The 16761-nt window shown below is 48.0% G+C and overlaps 1 protein-coding gene across 2 annotated transcripts in view; it reads left to right on the top strand.

The window, feature by feature from the left end:
• Window positions 1-8359: 8359 nt before the first annotated feature.
• LOC142583238 (tryptase-like) overlaps window positions 8360-16761 on the top strand; it is a 52956-nt gene continuing 44554 nt past the window's right edge. The window contains exon 1 of one of the 2 annotated variants that reach the window (XM_075693627.1): window positions 8360-8413. The gene's annotated coding sequence lies outside the window, so the exon portion shown is untranslated. Of the gene's footprint in view, window positions 8414-15817; window positions 16016-16761 lie in introns of those variants that run through there. The other variant, XM_075693626.1, reaches the window with a different exon arrangement.

The following is a 16761-nucleotide window of genomic DNA, read 5'->3' as shown; positions in this document are numbered from 1 at the left end:
GTAGGAGCGGGCTTCGTATGGTCTTGTCCCACTTGTCGGAGGTAGAGTCGGGCGGAGCGTTTCTGCACTCCCAGAGCACGTGTGCGAGTGTCGCCGTGACCCCGCACGGGGGGCACGCATTGCCTGGGTAGACGTTCGGGTAGATGATGTGTAAGGTGGCGGGGTTTGGATAGGTATCTGTCTGTAATAAGCGTAGCGTTAGCGCCTGCGGCCTGTTTAGTTTGGGATGCGGGGGCGGAAAGAGACGTCGTCCCAAGTAAAAGTGTTTGCTTATTTCACTGTAGGTTACTGGGGCGTCCCTGTTCGCCTCCAACTCATCGAGACGTGGTTGCCCAGGGGTGACGGCGCGGTCGGTAAGCGCGAGCGCAGCGTCGTGGGCTGTCTCGTTGAGGTTGGGCGCGGCGCCCGGGATCCGACCCAGGTGGGCGGGAAACCAGATGACGGCGTGGTGTTTGAGGGTGCTTGGATCAGCGCCGCGGAGGACGCGTAACGCCTTGACGGAGACTACTCCTCTCTCGAACGCTTTGATGGCCGGTCTCGAGTCGCTGAATATTGTCGTTCGCTTATCGTCGAGCATTGCCAGGGCTATGGCCACTTGCTCGGCCACCTCGGGATCACGTGTGCGTACCGTGGCGGCATTTAAGGTTCGTTGCGAGGACGAGACCGCTACCGCGGTGAAGGCTCGGTTGCGGTCTCGGTTGCGGAAGGCTCGGTTGCGAAAGCGACGTCGTCCGCTTTCTTGTTTATTCGTTTGAGGAACGCGGTGGCCCGGGCTAGGCGCCTGCCTCGACCGGAGCTCGCGGGGAACTGGCGTAAGCTCCGGTGGATCCTGGGTGTTCGGTGGGAAGTACCCGAGCTCGCGCAAGATGTGACGGCCGGTCTTCGTCATCGTCAGTCGTATCATCTGCGCTCTCTTCTGAGCCTCAGCGATCTCTTCGAGGGTATTGTGCAGCCCGAGCTCGAGGAGTCGATACGTCGGCGTCGTGATCGGGAGTCCAAGGGCCCGCTTCACTACCTTTCGGATTAGTGTATTGAGCTTGTCACGCTCCGATTGTTTCCACTTATGCATTGCTGCGACGTAGATGAAGTGACATAGGACGAACGCATGTACGAGACGCAGCAGATTGTCTTCTTTGAGGCTGTGGTGACGGTTGGCCACCCTGCGTACAAGTCGTATTGCGTTTTCCGTCTTTGTCGTCAGCTTGTGGACCGTTTGGATGTTTGATCCGCCCGCCTCGATAATCATTTCCAGTACTCGGATGGAGTCGACCCTGGGGATTGGGCGACCGTCTCTGGTGCGGACAGTGATGTTGCGCTCGGTCGGTGGTTTCCATCCCTTAGGCCTTTTGCCTTGTCGTTTTGGGCTGTACAACAGCAGCTCCGATTTGGCGGAGGAGCTTTTGAGGCCCGTGTGGTCGAGGTAGGATTCGGCAGTTTCGACTGCCTCCTGCAGAGCGGATTCGATAAAGCCGTCCGACCCCGCGGTGCACCAGATGGTGATGTCGTCCGCGTATACCGTATGGTTGAGGCCTTGTATCTTCGACAGGCGTTTGGAGAGCCCAATCATCACCAGGTTGAACAGCGTCGGCGAGAGGACGGAGCCTTGGGGGGTGCCATGCTGTCCGAGCTCGACTTCTTCCGACGTGAGGTCTCCGGCACGGAGCACGGCCTTGCGACGGGTTAGGAAGGAGCGGACGAACTCGTAGAACCTGCGCCCGAGCCCTAAGGCCATGATGGCCTTTAGTATTGCCGAGTGCTGGATGTTATCGAAAGCCTTCTCCAGGTCAAGGCCGAGTATGGCGCGGGTGCCCCAAGTAGCCCCGGCGTCTATGATCTGGTGTTTCAGGAGAAGCATCGTATCCTGAGTCGAGAGCCCGGGTCGGAAGCCGATCATGTGGTGTGTGTAACAGCCCTGGTCTTCGAGATACTGGCCGACTCTGTTGAGTACGACATGCTCCACCACCTTACCCACGCACGACGTGAGCGAAATGGGGCGAAGATTATCGACGCCAGGCGCCTTGCCCGGTTTCGGAATGGGGATCGTCTGGGCGAGTTTCCAGGCATCAGGTAACTCGCCCCACCCCCACACGTCATTGATGGCGCCCGTGACGTACACGACCGAGGGGTCGTCTAAGTTCCGCAGGAGCTTGTTGGTTATGCCATCGGAGCCCAGGGCGGAACGGTCGTTTAGTTCGTGGAGAGCCCGGCGTACCTCTTCGACGGGAAATTCGGCGTCTAGGAGGCTGTTGTCGGTACCTGTGTAATCGGGATGTAGGGTCGGCGGGCCTGTGGGTACCGGCAGGTACTTATGCGCAAGCGTCTTGACGATGTCATTCGGCGAAGCGGTGCCTTTGGCCTGGTGAAGGACTTTGGTGAGCGAGTGGCGCTGGTTCGTGCGGATGTTGGTCTCGTCGAGCAGGTGTTTGAGGAGGTTCCACGTCTTCCCGTTGCGCACCTGTACGTCGACGGAGTTACACACCTCGTCCCATTGCTGTTTGGATAGGGTGCTGCAGTGTTCCATTATGGTCTGATTCAGTTCTGCAATGCGTTTGCGGAGCCTTCGGTTGAGACGCTGGCTCTTCCATCGTGTCAGTAAAGACTGTTTGGCTTCGAGCAAGTGGGCGAGGCGGCTGTCCATCTTCTCGGTTGGCATATCCGTGCTAAATGTTTTCGTGGCTTTAACGACGAAATATTGAGGATGTTCAAGGGTATGATGCACCCTTATTAAAAAGGCGGTCCTTAGCACAGTCTGTATTTTGCGGCCGTGTGTGGTACGTTTGTCACGTTGTACAGTCACCATTACAGGTTACTAGGTCATTGCAGTCACTTCTTGGTTCCTTCTTCTGGTCGGGCAGTACAGAATTGGTCAGTCGGGCGGCGCTTGGGCAACCACACTCTCGCGGTGGGTTCGTGTAGCTATTGTCGCTTCTGTCAGAGTAGTTGTTCTTTCTTGGGGAAGACGAGTTCTTTCGACAGCGGTCATGCCGTTTCCTGTCAGCGGATGATGGACGCGTATGGCTTATATTTCGACAAGCCTGGTTCTTGTAGCCAGGCCATCAAAAGCATTCACTGAATATACATGTAGGCAGGTGCCTGTGATTTTTGTGTGCTCTCGTATGCATGATCTTTGTATATACAGCTCTCATAGCATCGCTACAAAACTATATAAAGTCACATGATCATTGTACATAGCCATTCTGTGCACTGTATATATTGAACATCATTTTGTGTAATGTGATAATTAGTTTATGTGTAACTGTGCGTTTCCTTGGGTCTATGTAGGTATATGTTAGTGAGTGCAGACTCGGACACTTCTTTCAAAACGTGCCATGTATAGAGTGCTTCGTACTTTGTATATGCTATCGTCCTTGTGGAATTGTACCGTGATTGTGACTCAGTGGTCGTATCTTCTCTTGTTGAAATAAACTTTTACTAAACACATTTAAATAACATAGAAAGGAATCGTGCAGTTGCCGCAACTTCTTCGTTGGTGTCAGTCAAGGAGGTTTAAAAGGTTTTGCAGCTTCCTTCGTCAGTACTCTGGTGAGAGCAGGAATTTAATTATAAAAACTGCGTTCTCATCAGAGACATCACAGAGGACACGTAGTGGTGCGTTCAACGTCCTCAGACGGTGTTAAAACTATACCCGGTAGGGACACGTTGGCATGACGTAGCACGCTCTGTTTGGTGAAATGATCAGTGCCCGTGGCAGCTACGAAGGACACGATAAGAAGCGCCGGCGGTGGCACTGTAGCCATCGCATCTCGATAGTGTACGAGATGAGACCAACGCAACTTAACTGTCGGTATTCCCAGCGAAATTTTAGATAACACTTGCTTGACGTTCACTGTGCGTTCCGCTCAGGACAGCGTACATTCGCAGCAGCTCACTGAGGCTGCTACAGTGTGGCCATAGGGCGTCTGTGGCGCACCACGGGCGGACCAGCAGCGGAAGGCAGAACGCTGCTCTGGCTCGACCATTTTCCCGCGGTCGACGGCGTATGCGCCGGTTAGAGAGTCTCCCATAGACGCGGTACGCGTTTGGCAGTTAAGACTACGAAGCGAAGTGGACGCACCATCCGTTGATGGTGCTCGAGCTCTTATTTTTCTTCGAGGTGCTTACGCTCTTCCTCCTTATCCACAATGCTCGGGGGCCAAGTTCGGGGGCCAAAGAAGAGCCGACGTCTCGGATGCATGTTCAGCCACCAGAAGAAGGGGGGCGGTGTCACGCTTAAGATGAACGACCTTGTTTCGGCGACTGTAAACCGAGGCACGCGCAGGCGACAGCGAGACAGCACGATGACGGCGACGGCGAGAGTGCGCCTCAGGCCTCCATATAATTGATGTAGCAATAAAAGAAGGCAAAAAAAAAATCGCAGCCATTCCAGTATATGAATCTGGGCTACCAGCGGAGCTGTAAAATAGCCAAAGCACACCCCTGAGTGTAAAAGTTTGATTATTCTGAAGCTTTTTCCTTCCGCCTTTGTAGAATATGCTCTGCGAACACGCACAATCGCTACTAATAGAGGCTCAACCTGTCGAGGTGTCGAAATTGAATCGCGCCAAGCGTCTCAAGACGCTGGCTTGCCCTCAAGAAATTCGTAAGGGCGTTATGCCGCTTGTTGGTTTACCTCGGTTTTTTTTTTCTTAATAATTGGCTTTACTTCAAATTACATTTTGGGTTTCTACCCCTCTTCATTTATTTTTGATTGGCTTAAAGCTGCTATACCTTGGTGGTGCGGCTTTCCCTCATTTTTATTTAGGTTATTTTTGTTTTACGAGGGGCTCAAAGATACGCCGCTTGTCGATGCACGCTTCCTTGGCGTAATGGTTTCAATGTCGGGCTTCTGTGCTTGAGCTCCTGTGTTCCAATCCTGCCAGCGGATGATTTCAATAGTTACTCAAATGATATTGCGCAAAAAAAAAAAAAAACGACACGGACGTAAGACAAGACGACACACCAAGCCCTTGGTGTGTGGTCTTCTCTTACGTCCGTGTCGTGTTTTGTTGCGCAATATCATTTTAGTAATGGATTACCAACTTGCCCGGAATGCTGCTCTCATTTTAACAGTGTTTCTTTAGTTAGTTATTGCACAGTACTTTGTTGAAAGTGAAGAATTCATAAAGTCGAAGAGACGTTTAAAGCCAGAAGGACGAAGTTTGGGCAAATCCATATACTTAGCATAATTCCCTTGCTGGATGTACCACCCCGATCGCAGCCCCCGTAGATACTAGCGCCAGAGTTCCCTCTAGTAATTATTAAGGCGAAAGCTTTACATGTCGATGTTTCAAGGTCGCGTTGTAAGATACATAAAATGTCACGTGACCCAAGGAAGGCAAGAAGCGAACCAAAGCATGTCCAGCCGTGTATAGAGGTTGATTAATCATTAGCAAAGTTAATTATTGATTGATTAATGCTTGTATTAGGGTGGATTAAAGCAAATGAAGGTGCATTAGGGCGAATAAACATGCAATAAGGCGGAATAACCTCGATTAAGGTGGATTATAGCATGCTTTACAAGGCCTTCGCCTTTGCGTCATTTAGGCGATAGCTAAGGACGCTTCTGAATTTTTCTATGAAGCTATGCATTGTGTAGTTCTTTAGCTGTCCTCTTGTTACGCCAGCTGTCCGCACATGCCTTACTGGTTTGCTTTGCCTCCTCATAGAGGGCGCGGGAGCCTTGAGGCACGGACATTGAAGAATGTGTGGGAGGGTAGACAGTTCCGATGCAAGAGGTTGGTCTCCAATCCACGCTGCGAAGGTACGTAGTTGGACAGCGAAGCTGTAAACGACAACTAGAACGATTACCCATTGCGACGTAGCTTGAAATTATTCACATGGTGACATTCACATGCGCTTTACCTAATTATTAGCCTAAGACATTGCAACGGCCTGCGACTTCGCTTGCACCGCCATTTCGTGCACCTACAAGTAGTGTCCCAGAGTAAAGAGAAATGCCGTCAACCACGCTCTCTCTGCGTCTATTACGCACGCTACTCTTCAGGGGGCGAGGGGGGGGGGCTATTCTGTAAGAGTTCACCCAGTGGACTGTCCATTTCAACCACCGCTGATTGGCTGCGGCCGCTCATCTCCTCGCTCGCACAGCTCTGTCCAATCAGCACATCAAAAGCTGCCGAAATGAACAGTCCACTGGGTGGACTTTTACAGAACACCCCTACAGGAGTCCGCACTACACGTGACCTTCCCATAGGACTGCCACAGCCCAACTCAGTTGCTAGGCAGGTTCTTCTTTTACATTTACGTACGAAAGTGTAGTTACGTCACTCCTTGCTTCGTATGCTACAGTTGCCGCTTCCCGGCAACTGACGGTTATGCAACCGTAATCTCTACCTGGAAACGCTTGCGGCGAACGCTATGCGCCAAGGCGAGCTTTCTGGTTCTTTTTTTTTTCTGTCTGCCGCATGGACGGCGCCACCGCTGCCGCATATTTGCGGAGGTGAGCGCCATCTGCTGGTCACGACCGGGATACAGGAGTAGAGGCCTGACTGACTGCCCTCACACCCCATATTGCACGTGCTTGATCACGTGAGCTCCAAGATTCAATGCGGTAGAAGACGGCAGGCATCAAGCGACTATTCTCGGCTCACCCTCGCACAGCTTCCGTCGCACCCTCAGGATATAGCGTTGAGGGCACGATCTTATTGCACTTGGACTTTATCCAGTATATCACGGCTACATCATCGCCGACGACAAAAATTCGCCTGTTGTGTCAATGTACTTGCTCTAGCAATAAAAGTATAGGCGCACTCCGGTGAATGTTATCGCGCGGCGCTTTCAATGTGCTCGCTTCTGCAATGCACCGCCACAGTGGGGAGCTTTCGAATTGTCAACTTTGAACTTAATTTTCACACTTCGAGTTGGATTATAAGGTTAGAGCGTACTTCTTCCCTGAACAAAAGTATGTAGGGTACGTATACCGCGTTAAAGACGACTTTAATGCGTAAGCATTCTTCGGCGAGTGCCTGAGCAAAATCTACCTGTCACGCGAAAAGTTCAGTGCCTTGTATCTGCGAAATATAAAGCATTTAATCGTCATAATAGGGCAAATGTAGATGATTGGCAGCTTTATAAGCGATAAGTAACGATTTAAAGAATACTGTTCAGATAGAATACCCATATCATATTATCAGATATATATATATATATATATATATATATATATATATATATACCAGAAGAAAAGCAATTCTTGGTCCGGGTAAATATTCACAGTGAAGTAGACGCACGTATGAAGCGGCTTATTGACGTTTCGGCCGGGGTCCGGCCTTCATCAGCATGATCTGGTGAAGGCCGGACCCCGGCCGAAACGCCAATAAACCGCTTCGTACGCGCGTCTACTTCACCATATATATATATATATATATATATATATATATATATATATATATATATATATATATATCTATATATATATATAGAAAATGCATGGGGAAGCCTGTAGTAGGGGTGGACCAAATGAAATTGGGGGGTGGGCTAAAGGAATTTTGGGGTGGGCCAACTTGAAATTTGGGGTGGGCCAACTTCTAATTTCGCGGTGGGCCGAATTGAAATTTGGGGGTATGCTTACGAATACTTAGACAACTGCAGTAGAGTCCCTGCACACTTTCTTTTTCTCCACTGATGAAGTCACTTATGTGTAACAAATAAGTTTGTTCGATGGCTTGTATCAAGTTTTGTGCCTCTGCGCGCTTATAGCGAGTGAATTAAATCCGCCTTAAATTTGCGTAGCAGCTCTTTCGAGCTAAATCAGGTTATTTGATCTTGGAACACCGCAGCTAGTGCCTTGGACGCAACGAGGGTGCTATCAGCCTTCCTCCGAGACACTGGCTTAAACCAGACGTTTGTTGCCGGTTAAGGTTTGTGCTTGTTGCTTATGTATGTTGTGATCGCGTGTATTTTTTTAGAGGGCGTACTTTCATGCATCGCCTTTGGCGTCCAGGGTGGCATGGGGGGCGTATGTCCAGGCAATGGTCTCCAGCACACATTAAATCATATCTCACTTTCTCTCTCCTGTGTCTTTAAACAAGCCCATAAATGATAAGCTCATTGTGTACCTTATTCTTCTCTTAATCGTGATTCTCTGATTAAGTCATACACTTATTAAATGATGTACTTTGTAAGAAAAGTACGGATCATCTAGTGACGAGGAGCTCTTCTCTCCTAATAATAAAGGAAACTTATTTGTGTATACTTACTACACGTTATTGTTCTCCAAAGACATAACTGTAGGCAAGTTGTCGGTAGTGGCTGACGAGTCGACTTAGTGACTGTGGTCAAAATGTGCCTGATCTGACTGAAACAAGCAATTACAATTTTTCTTCTTGTTGCTTTTTTTTCAGTGCTATGAGAGGATGACAGAAGTGGCCAGGTATGGATAGACGTCGCAAATGTCGTGAGTATACCTTACCATCTCATTTGCGGAAAGCGTAGAGACCAAGGCGTTGTTTCATTTACCAGCGCCGTATTGAGTATTGCGCTGCAGAAACTCCTCTCCTACGAGCCACTCCATTTAAGCTAGTCAAAGAAAGGAAAAGAAAATATGTAGCGGTCGAGTCCCTTTCGCGAGACGGTACTTTCTGCCTTTCTTGCTGTTTCTTGCCGTGTAATCACCTACTGTATTCAGGCAAAATTTTCACTGGCGTCATGACTGAATATCCCTTTCCCTCACTGAACCAGGGCGACTTTGTTAGCTCGTGTACTGGTCAACCTAAAGAGCCACTGCTTTCTTCACCACATAAAAACGAGATATGTTCCAGAAAAAAAAAAAGAGAAAACTATGAAGCGCGTAACGCACGGATCTAGAGCAGCGAACGCAGCGTCTCGAAGGCGCCCCTTCCAGGCATTTCTACGCGGCAGCATGCGGTTAGCTCACGCGATCACCGAAATAGAAGCCACGCGAAGCCACAGTAGGCAAATGGCAAGAACAAATCGCCATGAGGTAACAATGCGCGCGCTTAAGCGGCGAAGAGCCGGGAAAGGAAAGCCAACGTGTGCCGGTGCCGTGCTTTTCCGAGGTCCCGCGCCGGCCAGCCGGTCGGTCGGGCCGGAGAAAACAGAGCGAATGTTACGCGCTGTTATGAAGCATGTCTTCTCGTTCCGACCGCCCGCCCACGTGCGAGCGCGCGCGCGTGTAGTTCGGGGGCCAAAGAAGAGCCGACGTTTCGGATGCATGTTCAGCCACCAGAAGAAGGGGGGCGGTGTCACGCTTGAGATGAACGACCTTGTTTCGGCGACAGAAGGAGCACGCCCCCTCCCCCCTCCCTTCCCTTCCCGTGCTCGCAGATGCACGTTTCCGTCTTTCTGCATCACAGACCACAATGGCTTGCTTAACGTCGCGTGCGCACCAGAACGCAAGAATAGCAAAACGAGAGCCAAGTTTTCGGGAGCGCTCCTTTACAGAACGTCCTTTACAAGCTCTCCTAACGCTGCGCACGCGCAGCGCGCACGGGCATACGAAGGAACCATCTGTGGTTACGAAGCGTACACATTGCGGTTGGTGGTTTGCGCGAGGCTCTAATTTTTTCGCAGCGGTTTAGATTGGCGATATGCGCCATAAACAGGAGCAGCAGTGGCCTTGATCTGATCGGTGCGAGGCCCGAAATGACTTGTGCGTATCTGCTCTGGTTACTCGGGTGATCAGATCAGTTCGAGAAAAAGAACAAAGGCGGGTATCGCATATAGCCCGGACTGGATCGTACGAGCATGTGCTCTTCGTAGGAGATGAGTTACCAACAAGCCGAGATCTTATCGCTTTAAGACAATCATATCATTCACGAATCTGTAGCTACAGTCAGACAATACCCCGAATCCAGTTTTCTTTCATCAATTCTAAAAATTTCCCCAGTCCTGTTCCCTTTGCTTTCTGACGCGAAGATAGCCGCGTAACCACTGCTTAACCGAAGTTTCCATCAACCGACTTGCAGGATAATTAACCTGCTAAAATTGCTTCTACTTGCTCATATGTGTATTCGGTCATGCTGGATCATATAATGAAGTGTCGCACACTGTGTGTCGCTGTAAGAGTGAAAAACGGGACAGGGTGCTCGGGAATTGTAGGCTCATTTTATTAATCAACGGACACTCTCAAAGCTGCACTAGCTACACCGTAGTCAATCGACGTATATTAACCCCACAACTGTTAAAAACCTAAGTGGCTCAACTAAACGCATTGCATTCATTGGCACAGACAGCTTTATTAGAGCTTTTGTCAACCTACATACCACCGATAAACGAACAGCGCTCGTTTTACTCAGCGCCGGATTTATAACGAGTCGCTGCTAAGAAAAAAATTATGGAGTTTTACGTGCCAAAACCACTTTCTCATGATGAGGCACGCCGTAGTGGAGGGCTCCGAAAATTTCGGCCACCTGGGGTTCTTTAACGTGCACCCAAATCTAAGTACAGGGGTATTTTCGCATTTCGCCCCCATCGAAATGCGGCCGCCGTGGCCGGGATTCCATCCCGCGACCTTGTGCTCAGCAGCCCAACACCATAGCCACTGCGCAACCACGGCGGATACGAATCGCTGCTAACCACCTCTAATTTACCAGACGGTTGCTTCAGCACCACCTTTCATGCCCCCCTCCCTTCAAACCTGAACCTGGGGGTCAAGTGAATCTTTAACTAGAAAGAACTACGGCCACACATTTCCTTATTTCATCCCCCCACCTAATCTTCTGCCATCTTTGAGTGCACTTCCATCCCTTGGCAACCTTTCTGTAACTCTACTGGCCCACCGGTTATCTGCCCTACGCATTACATGGCCTGACCAGGTCCATTTCTTTCTCCTAATGTCAACTAGAATATCGGCTATCCCCATTTGCCCTCCGATCCACACCGCTCTCTTCCGGTCTCTTAACGTTACGCCTAACATTTTTCGTTCCATCGCTCTTTTCGTCACCCATAAATTATTCTCGAGCTTTTTTCTTAACCTCCAAGTTTCTGCCTTATATGTTAGCACCGGTAGGATGTAATGATGATACATTCTTCTTTTCAACGACAGTGGTAAACTCCCAGTCAGATTTTTGTAATGCCTGCCGTATGCACTCCAACGCATTTTTGTTCTTTAGTAAATTTCGTTCACATGATCGGGGTCCCTTGTGAGTAATTGACCTAGATAAATGGATTCCTCTACAAATTGTAGAGGCTCGCTGGCGAACCTGATTTCTTCTTCTCTTGCCAGGCGATAGAAAATTGTCTTTGTCTTCCGCATATAATCTTCAACCCCACTTTTACACTTTCTCGATTAATGTCATTCATCATTTTGAGCAATTCATTCCCAGTGTCGCTGAACAGGGCAATGTCATCTGCTAACCGAAAGTTGCTGAGAGATTCGCAGTTTATCCTCACTCCTTAACCTTCCCAGTCTCATAGTTTGAATATTTCTTCTAAGCATGCAGTGAATAGCATTGGAGACAGATCGTGACTCCTTTCCTGATCACTTTCTTGAGAATTAACTTTATGCTTTTCTTGTGGAGAACCAAAGTTGATGTAGAATTTATAGATATTTCCCAAGATATGCATGTATTCCTCCTGTTCTTCATTACTCAAAGTCTCTATGACTGCTGGTATCTCTACTGAATGACCTCTTCACAATTTATGAAAGCCATATAGAGAGGTGTGTACTCCGCAGATTTCTCAATTTTCTGATTGATTACATGGCTGGGATCCATCGCATACAGAGTATTCCTTCCTTAAGCCTGAATATCCCTTCCTGAAGAACTTAGGACATTTGCAGGCGCAACAATAAGCTAGCGCAATACAGAGCTAATTGGTGATCGGAGAGAGAGAGAGGCCTTCGTCCTGCAGCAGAAATAAAAATAGGCTGCAGCAGCTGCTGCTACTTATGATTTTGCTGATGATGAGGATCATGACGACGGGCACACATTGAACGGCGTGGACTGACGAATGACAATACGAGCAAAACTGCACGCGCGAGTGATGTTGTGCTTGCACTCCAGTCCTGTATTTAGTCTGTTTGCACTGTTGAGCATTCACCATAATTTATAACTAAACAAACCCACCAACAAGCTACTGGCTACACGCTAAGCAATAAGAATCGTGCCCTAGCTGTATGAAGACTTCATTTGTATCGGGCCGGTCGCGTTCCATTTCCTTTAGGCTGTCAGCAACGTTTTGACCGTCCATTGTAAACTGAAACAAAACAGAGCAGCTTATCATGCAAAGGCCCATTAGTTTCCTGCAGTTAAATTCCAAATTACTGTATCGTGAAAATGAGACAATGAAAAGCTCACGAAGCACAGAGTGCAACAAATCTAAAACTTTGTGGCAAGCATGAAAACGGAAGCCCGACCGTGAGCTCGCGAAGTCTCTATCTGACCAGTAGACCGTAAAAGAGCGCTTTTCGAAGCTGCGCGTAGAATAAATATACAGAAACGAATACAGAATTCTCAGTGCAACAAAGATGCAGAGTGAAACGCAGGGTACAGATGGGAGTGAAATGTGTTTTTTTTTTCTTTCTTTTTTTTTTGGATGGCCAGAGCGAAAAGAAACGATCGCAAAGTTCTCGCAAATAAAGTCGAGAAATGGTGTCTAACGAGTTCCTCTCGTCTGTAGTCAGGCGTCGAAACAGGCGACAAAAACGCAAAGGACAAAAAAAAAGTGTAACTTTGTTCAAACACAAGGTGCGAAGTGAAGGAGAGTCGTTCGTTCCGCTTGGAAGAAGGCCTGGCGCAGGCGCGTGTGCCGGACAGAGGGAGCTTCGAAGGGATAATACTACGCAGCGTGCACCGTTAGCGGAGCCAGAAACTTGCAAGTGGTGTTCGTTGTGCCACAAATGATCACGTGCTTTGATAGTCAGCGGTGACAGTGACCGGCTGTGGTTGTGCGTCTGTACCTCCCTGTGTGTAAATATATATATATATATATATATATATATATATATATATATATATATATATATATATATATATATATATATATATATCCTTTCTTGTCTCTCTACCTCGCCCTCACTTGTTACCCAGCGTCGGGTAGAAAACCGGATCTTCACTTCTGGTTAACCTCCTTGCCCTCCACCTTTCTTCTACCTTTCTCTCTTGCTCCAATATAGAAACTCACCGAAATTTCTGATTGTGCCCGTAGTATACCGTAACCCCGTTCAGCCATTTCTCAATTGCATGCAACTTCAGAGAGAAGGAAAATTTCCCTTGTCATTGTTGCCAGTCGTAAAAATATTCTACTGTGATTCGGTAGTTTTGGCTTGCTGCTGCAAAACGCGAGGTCGCAGGATCGATACCTGGTCGAGGCAGCCGTATTACAATTAATCGGGATGCAAAAAAAAAAACTTTAGTGTGCCAGGTTTTGGGCGTGCACTTAAAGGAGTTATGCAGTCAAAATTATTAAGGAAGTCTCCACTATGGCGCCTTCCAATAACCCTCTGTCGCTCCTCAATGTTAAACTCTACAAATCAAGCCAACAGCGTTACACAGAGAGTCGTCCGTTCACATACGGCCGTATTCAAATCACCTTAATTTGGCAGCCATCCCGCCTGCCTGATATGCAGATAATGAACACGGATTATCTGTAAGCCAGAAGTGGACTATCAAGAATTATCATAGACTGGTTTTTATGATTATAGAAATAATACAGACGGTGTGTATATGGAAGTCGTGAGCAAGTCTATTCAGTGCGGTCTTTTATGGTTCACGTGCCTGCAAGTTGAATTTCGCTGGAAGTATTCTTGCCGTAGTCGTAAGAAAGTGCAACTCAATATGCCCGTAGGCAGTTTAAAGCATTGCATAAGATTCAGAGTAAATCCGTTATAAAAGTTTAGCAGACAGTAGAAACTTCACTCCTATTGACAGGAATACTCTTGAGTGCATTGGCATGGCTGCGCTCGCTCTAAGATTACGTATATTGTTTGAAGAGGCATAGGATGCTGAACATACAAAGCGAGCAAGCGCGCTCAGCGTTTCTTTCTAGTTTACTAAGGTAGTGTAGTTGTATATAAATGGTGGACTTCGGTGAATTCGACCTATCGCTTGATTCTAATGCCCTCGAAAGTCCCGAGGCGAAACCATATATTACTATAGAGGCAAAACTCGCTAAGTTGGATTCCGAAAGTGCGTCGCTTTGCGTGATCTTCCCCCCCTTCCGCCTCCCCCCCCCCCACCGGCGCCCCGTCATGCGCACAGTAGTTACTAAAAGCTTAATCAAGAAATTCAGCAGACAGTTTTACTTGATCTACAGTTATGGCTGCAACCTGTCATGTACTGAAGATAACGACATTCGCTGTGCCCTAGGCGATGTCTCTTTTGAAGGTTTTGTCCCTGCCAACGACATATGAGGTACGTGGGCCAGTTACGAACGACGACGTGCTTTTGATACTGTATTTTAAAGAAGTGTGTTGGTAACGACAGACTACTTCAAGCAACGAAAAAGATTGCTTGAATTCGTTCCTTTTGCTGCTGTCTTGTTAATTCGACATTTCGGATAATTCGACCAAAACTTCAGTTCCCGCAAAAGTTGAATTAACGGGAGTCGACCGTACTCTGCATGGCTATATTTGGTAAACATACGAATGTAGCAAATCATCTATAGGGTCAACGTATTCCACTTTATCACAGGTAAAATAAGAAATATATAATCGATTGTGCTCGCACTCACCGACGCCTTCATAAACCCACCTTCATAAGCGGCCAACCTTCCGCAAACTAAAGCAGTTCATAGCATTAGAGATTTTTTTTTTTTTTTTGAAAAGGAAAGGTGGATATATAGGTCTGCCGAACGGGCTTGTCTCTGGTCTGCTACTCAACGACTGGGAAATAGGTTCTTGGATAGAGAGAAAGAGAGGGTGGGGAAATGGCGTGAGCACGCAAAATTGCAGTGAGTGCTAGTAGTCAGCCTAGCACACGTTATAAACACGGTGTAGAGTTTTTACACCTGCACGCCACGCACTGTCGTCAGCTTATTAGGATCTGCTACAAAAGACATAGGCGCCCTTTTGTCGATACACTAATATGTCCTACATTCAAAGTACACTGATCTCGTACATGAGCACATTACAGATGTTATACCGCGTACCACAATCGAGTAAGCGCGAGAGAAATAGAGACACTGAGACAAAAATAGAAATGGTGTAATGAAAAACGAAGGAGTCAGCCCACCTGTGTGCAGGGCTTGCTACTTCAGATGGAGTTATTCAAGCAATACGAATAGCAAAAAAAAAAAAAAAAAGGGATGCACAAAGAAATAAATCAATAGGGATTACAGATGACACAACATCCAAGAATGTCTGTAAGTCTTGAGTGACGCAAGCATTACAGCCGTGCTTTCGTGGCTTGTATTGCATCCCCACTTCTAGGGCTGTAGCAAATCACTGGTATTAGCCCTCGTGTATCAAGGTAAGTCCCTGCTGCTAACGCTCGTGGTGCACGAGTGAGTTACAAATAAGCAATAGGCATGTGTTGCACACGTAACATGAAAGTCACGTTTGCTCGCTTTTAAGTAGCGGCGAGTGCTTGAATGACAGCCGACCCTATTAACCATGTTTACTATCATATTGATTGCTAAAAAAGACTAGGACAGGGGAAGCGAACACAAAACGACGACAGTAACTTTCCCTTGATTTATTCACGGCAACGCGTGGCAATATATGGACAAATATAATATGCGCAGAACGCACAAACAAGACCACTCACCAGCCTAGCGGGGCAACCCCTTATCAAAAAAAAAAAAATCTATGATGCGCAGTAAGCAGTTCTGAAACGCTTACTGACACCTGCGCGCGTCGTAGCAGTTACAAGTTCGCGCAGGCAAGCGCGCAAAATCAAGATTACTGGACACGTGATGTCGGACGAGCTGGTCGAGAAATTGACGCATTCACGCACTTCCATTCAGTAGACTGGCGGTAGCCTGTATAGGTGCAACGATGTCGGTGCGGTGAGGAGGCTAACGAGGCTTCTTTCTTTTTTGGGGGGCGGTGCAACGTGGGAACGAATGCCCGGCACGATTTCATTTACCAGCGCTCAAGGTAAGGCCATTTAATGCTTTGGTGGGCAGCCCAACAGTGCGCTAAGACGTTATGGTGCTTGCTTTATAATTGCCGGCAGCGAAGTGTGTCAAGCGCAGGCGAGTAAAGGGCTTCGGGCTCGAGCAGTTTGGGCGCTATATGGAGAGAATCATATACGTGATCTTCGTGTTTTTCCGTTTCGTACCTTCCCCGAGCGCATTCTTCGTATACTTTTGCGTGAAGTGCTTCGAACGCGGACAGCGTCGCATCTAGCACGGAGAGGCTTGCGCGTTTTTTTTTTTTGCAACGTACGCCCGTCTGTGGACATTACAGCATGTAGATAAGTGGAACACTCGTTTCCGCGTATTAGAACGCACTGTGAAACTTTTTATATGAACGGAGCCCGCTTCGTAACGTCGAATTCCAAGCGTCGAGGCGCAAGCATTCCAAGGGAGCGCGCAACTACCGTATTCACTCTAATTCTGGCACTTACGCCTGCATCCCCCCACCCACCCCCTTTTTTTTGTATTCGTAGAACCTTGAATTATAAGGTTCGCACTCGAACGCTGCTTTCTAATTATTGGTAGGCAACTCAGTTTGTGTGACATGTTACTTATAAGAGCAGCGGCCTGTAGTCATGACGCGCTTAAAATATTTGCGCGAATGCCGCACATCAGTCGAACTTTGCTTCTGACCGCATATGCTAATCTGGCAAGCTACGTAACGAAACCTTTATTCACATGAAAGGAAAAAAAAGGAAGAGGAGC

Source organism: Dermacentor variabilis, chromosome 5 (genome assembly GCF_050947875.1).
Source record: "Dermacentor variabilis isolate Ectoservices chromosome 5, ASM5094787v1, whole genome shotgun sequence".
Lineage (NCBI taxonomy): Eukaryota > Metazoa > Arthropoda > Arachnida > Ixodida > Ixodidae > Dermacentor > Dermacentor variabilis.
This window is presented reverse-complemented; position numbering and strand designations above follow the sequence as displayed.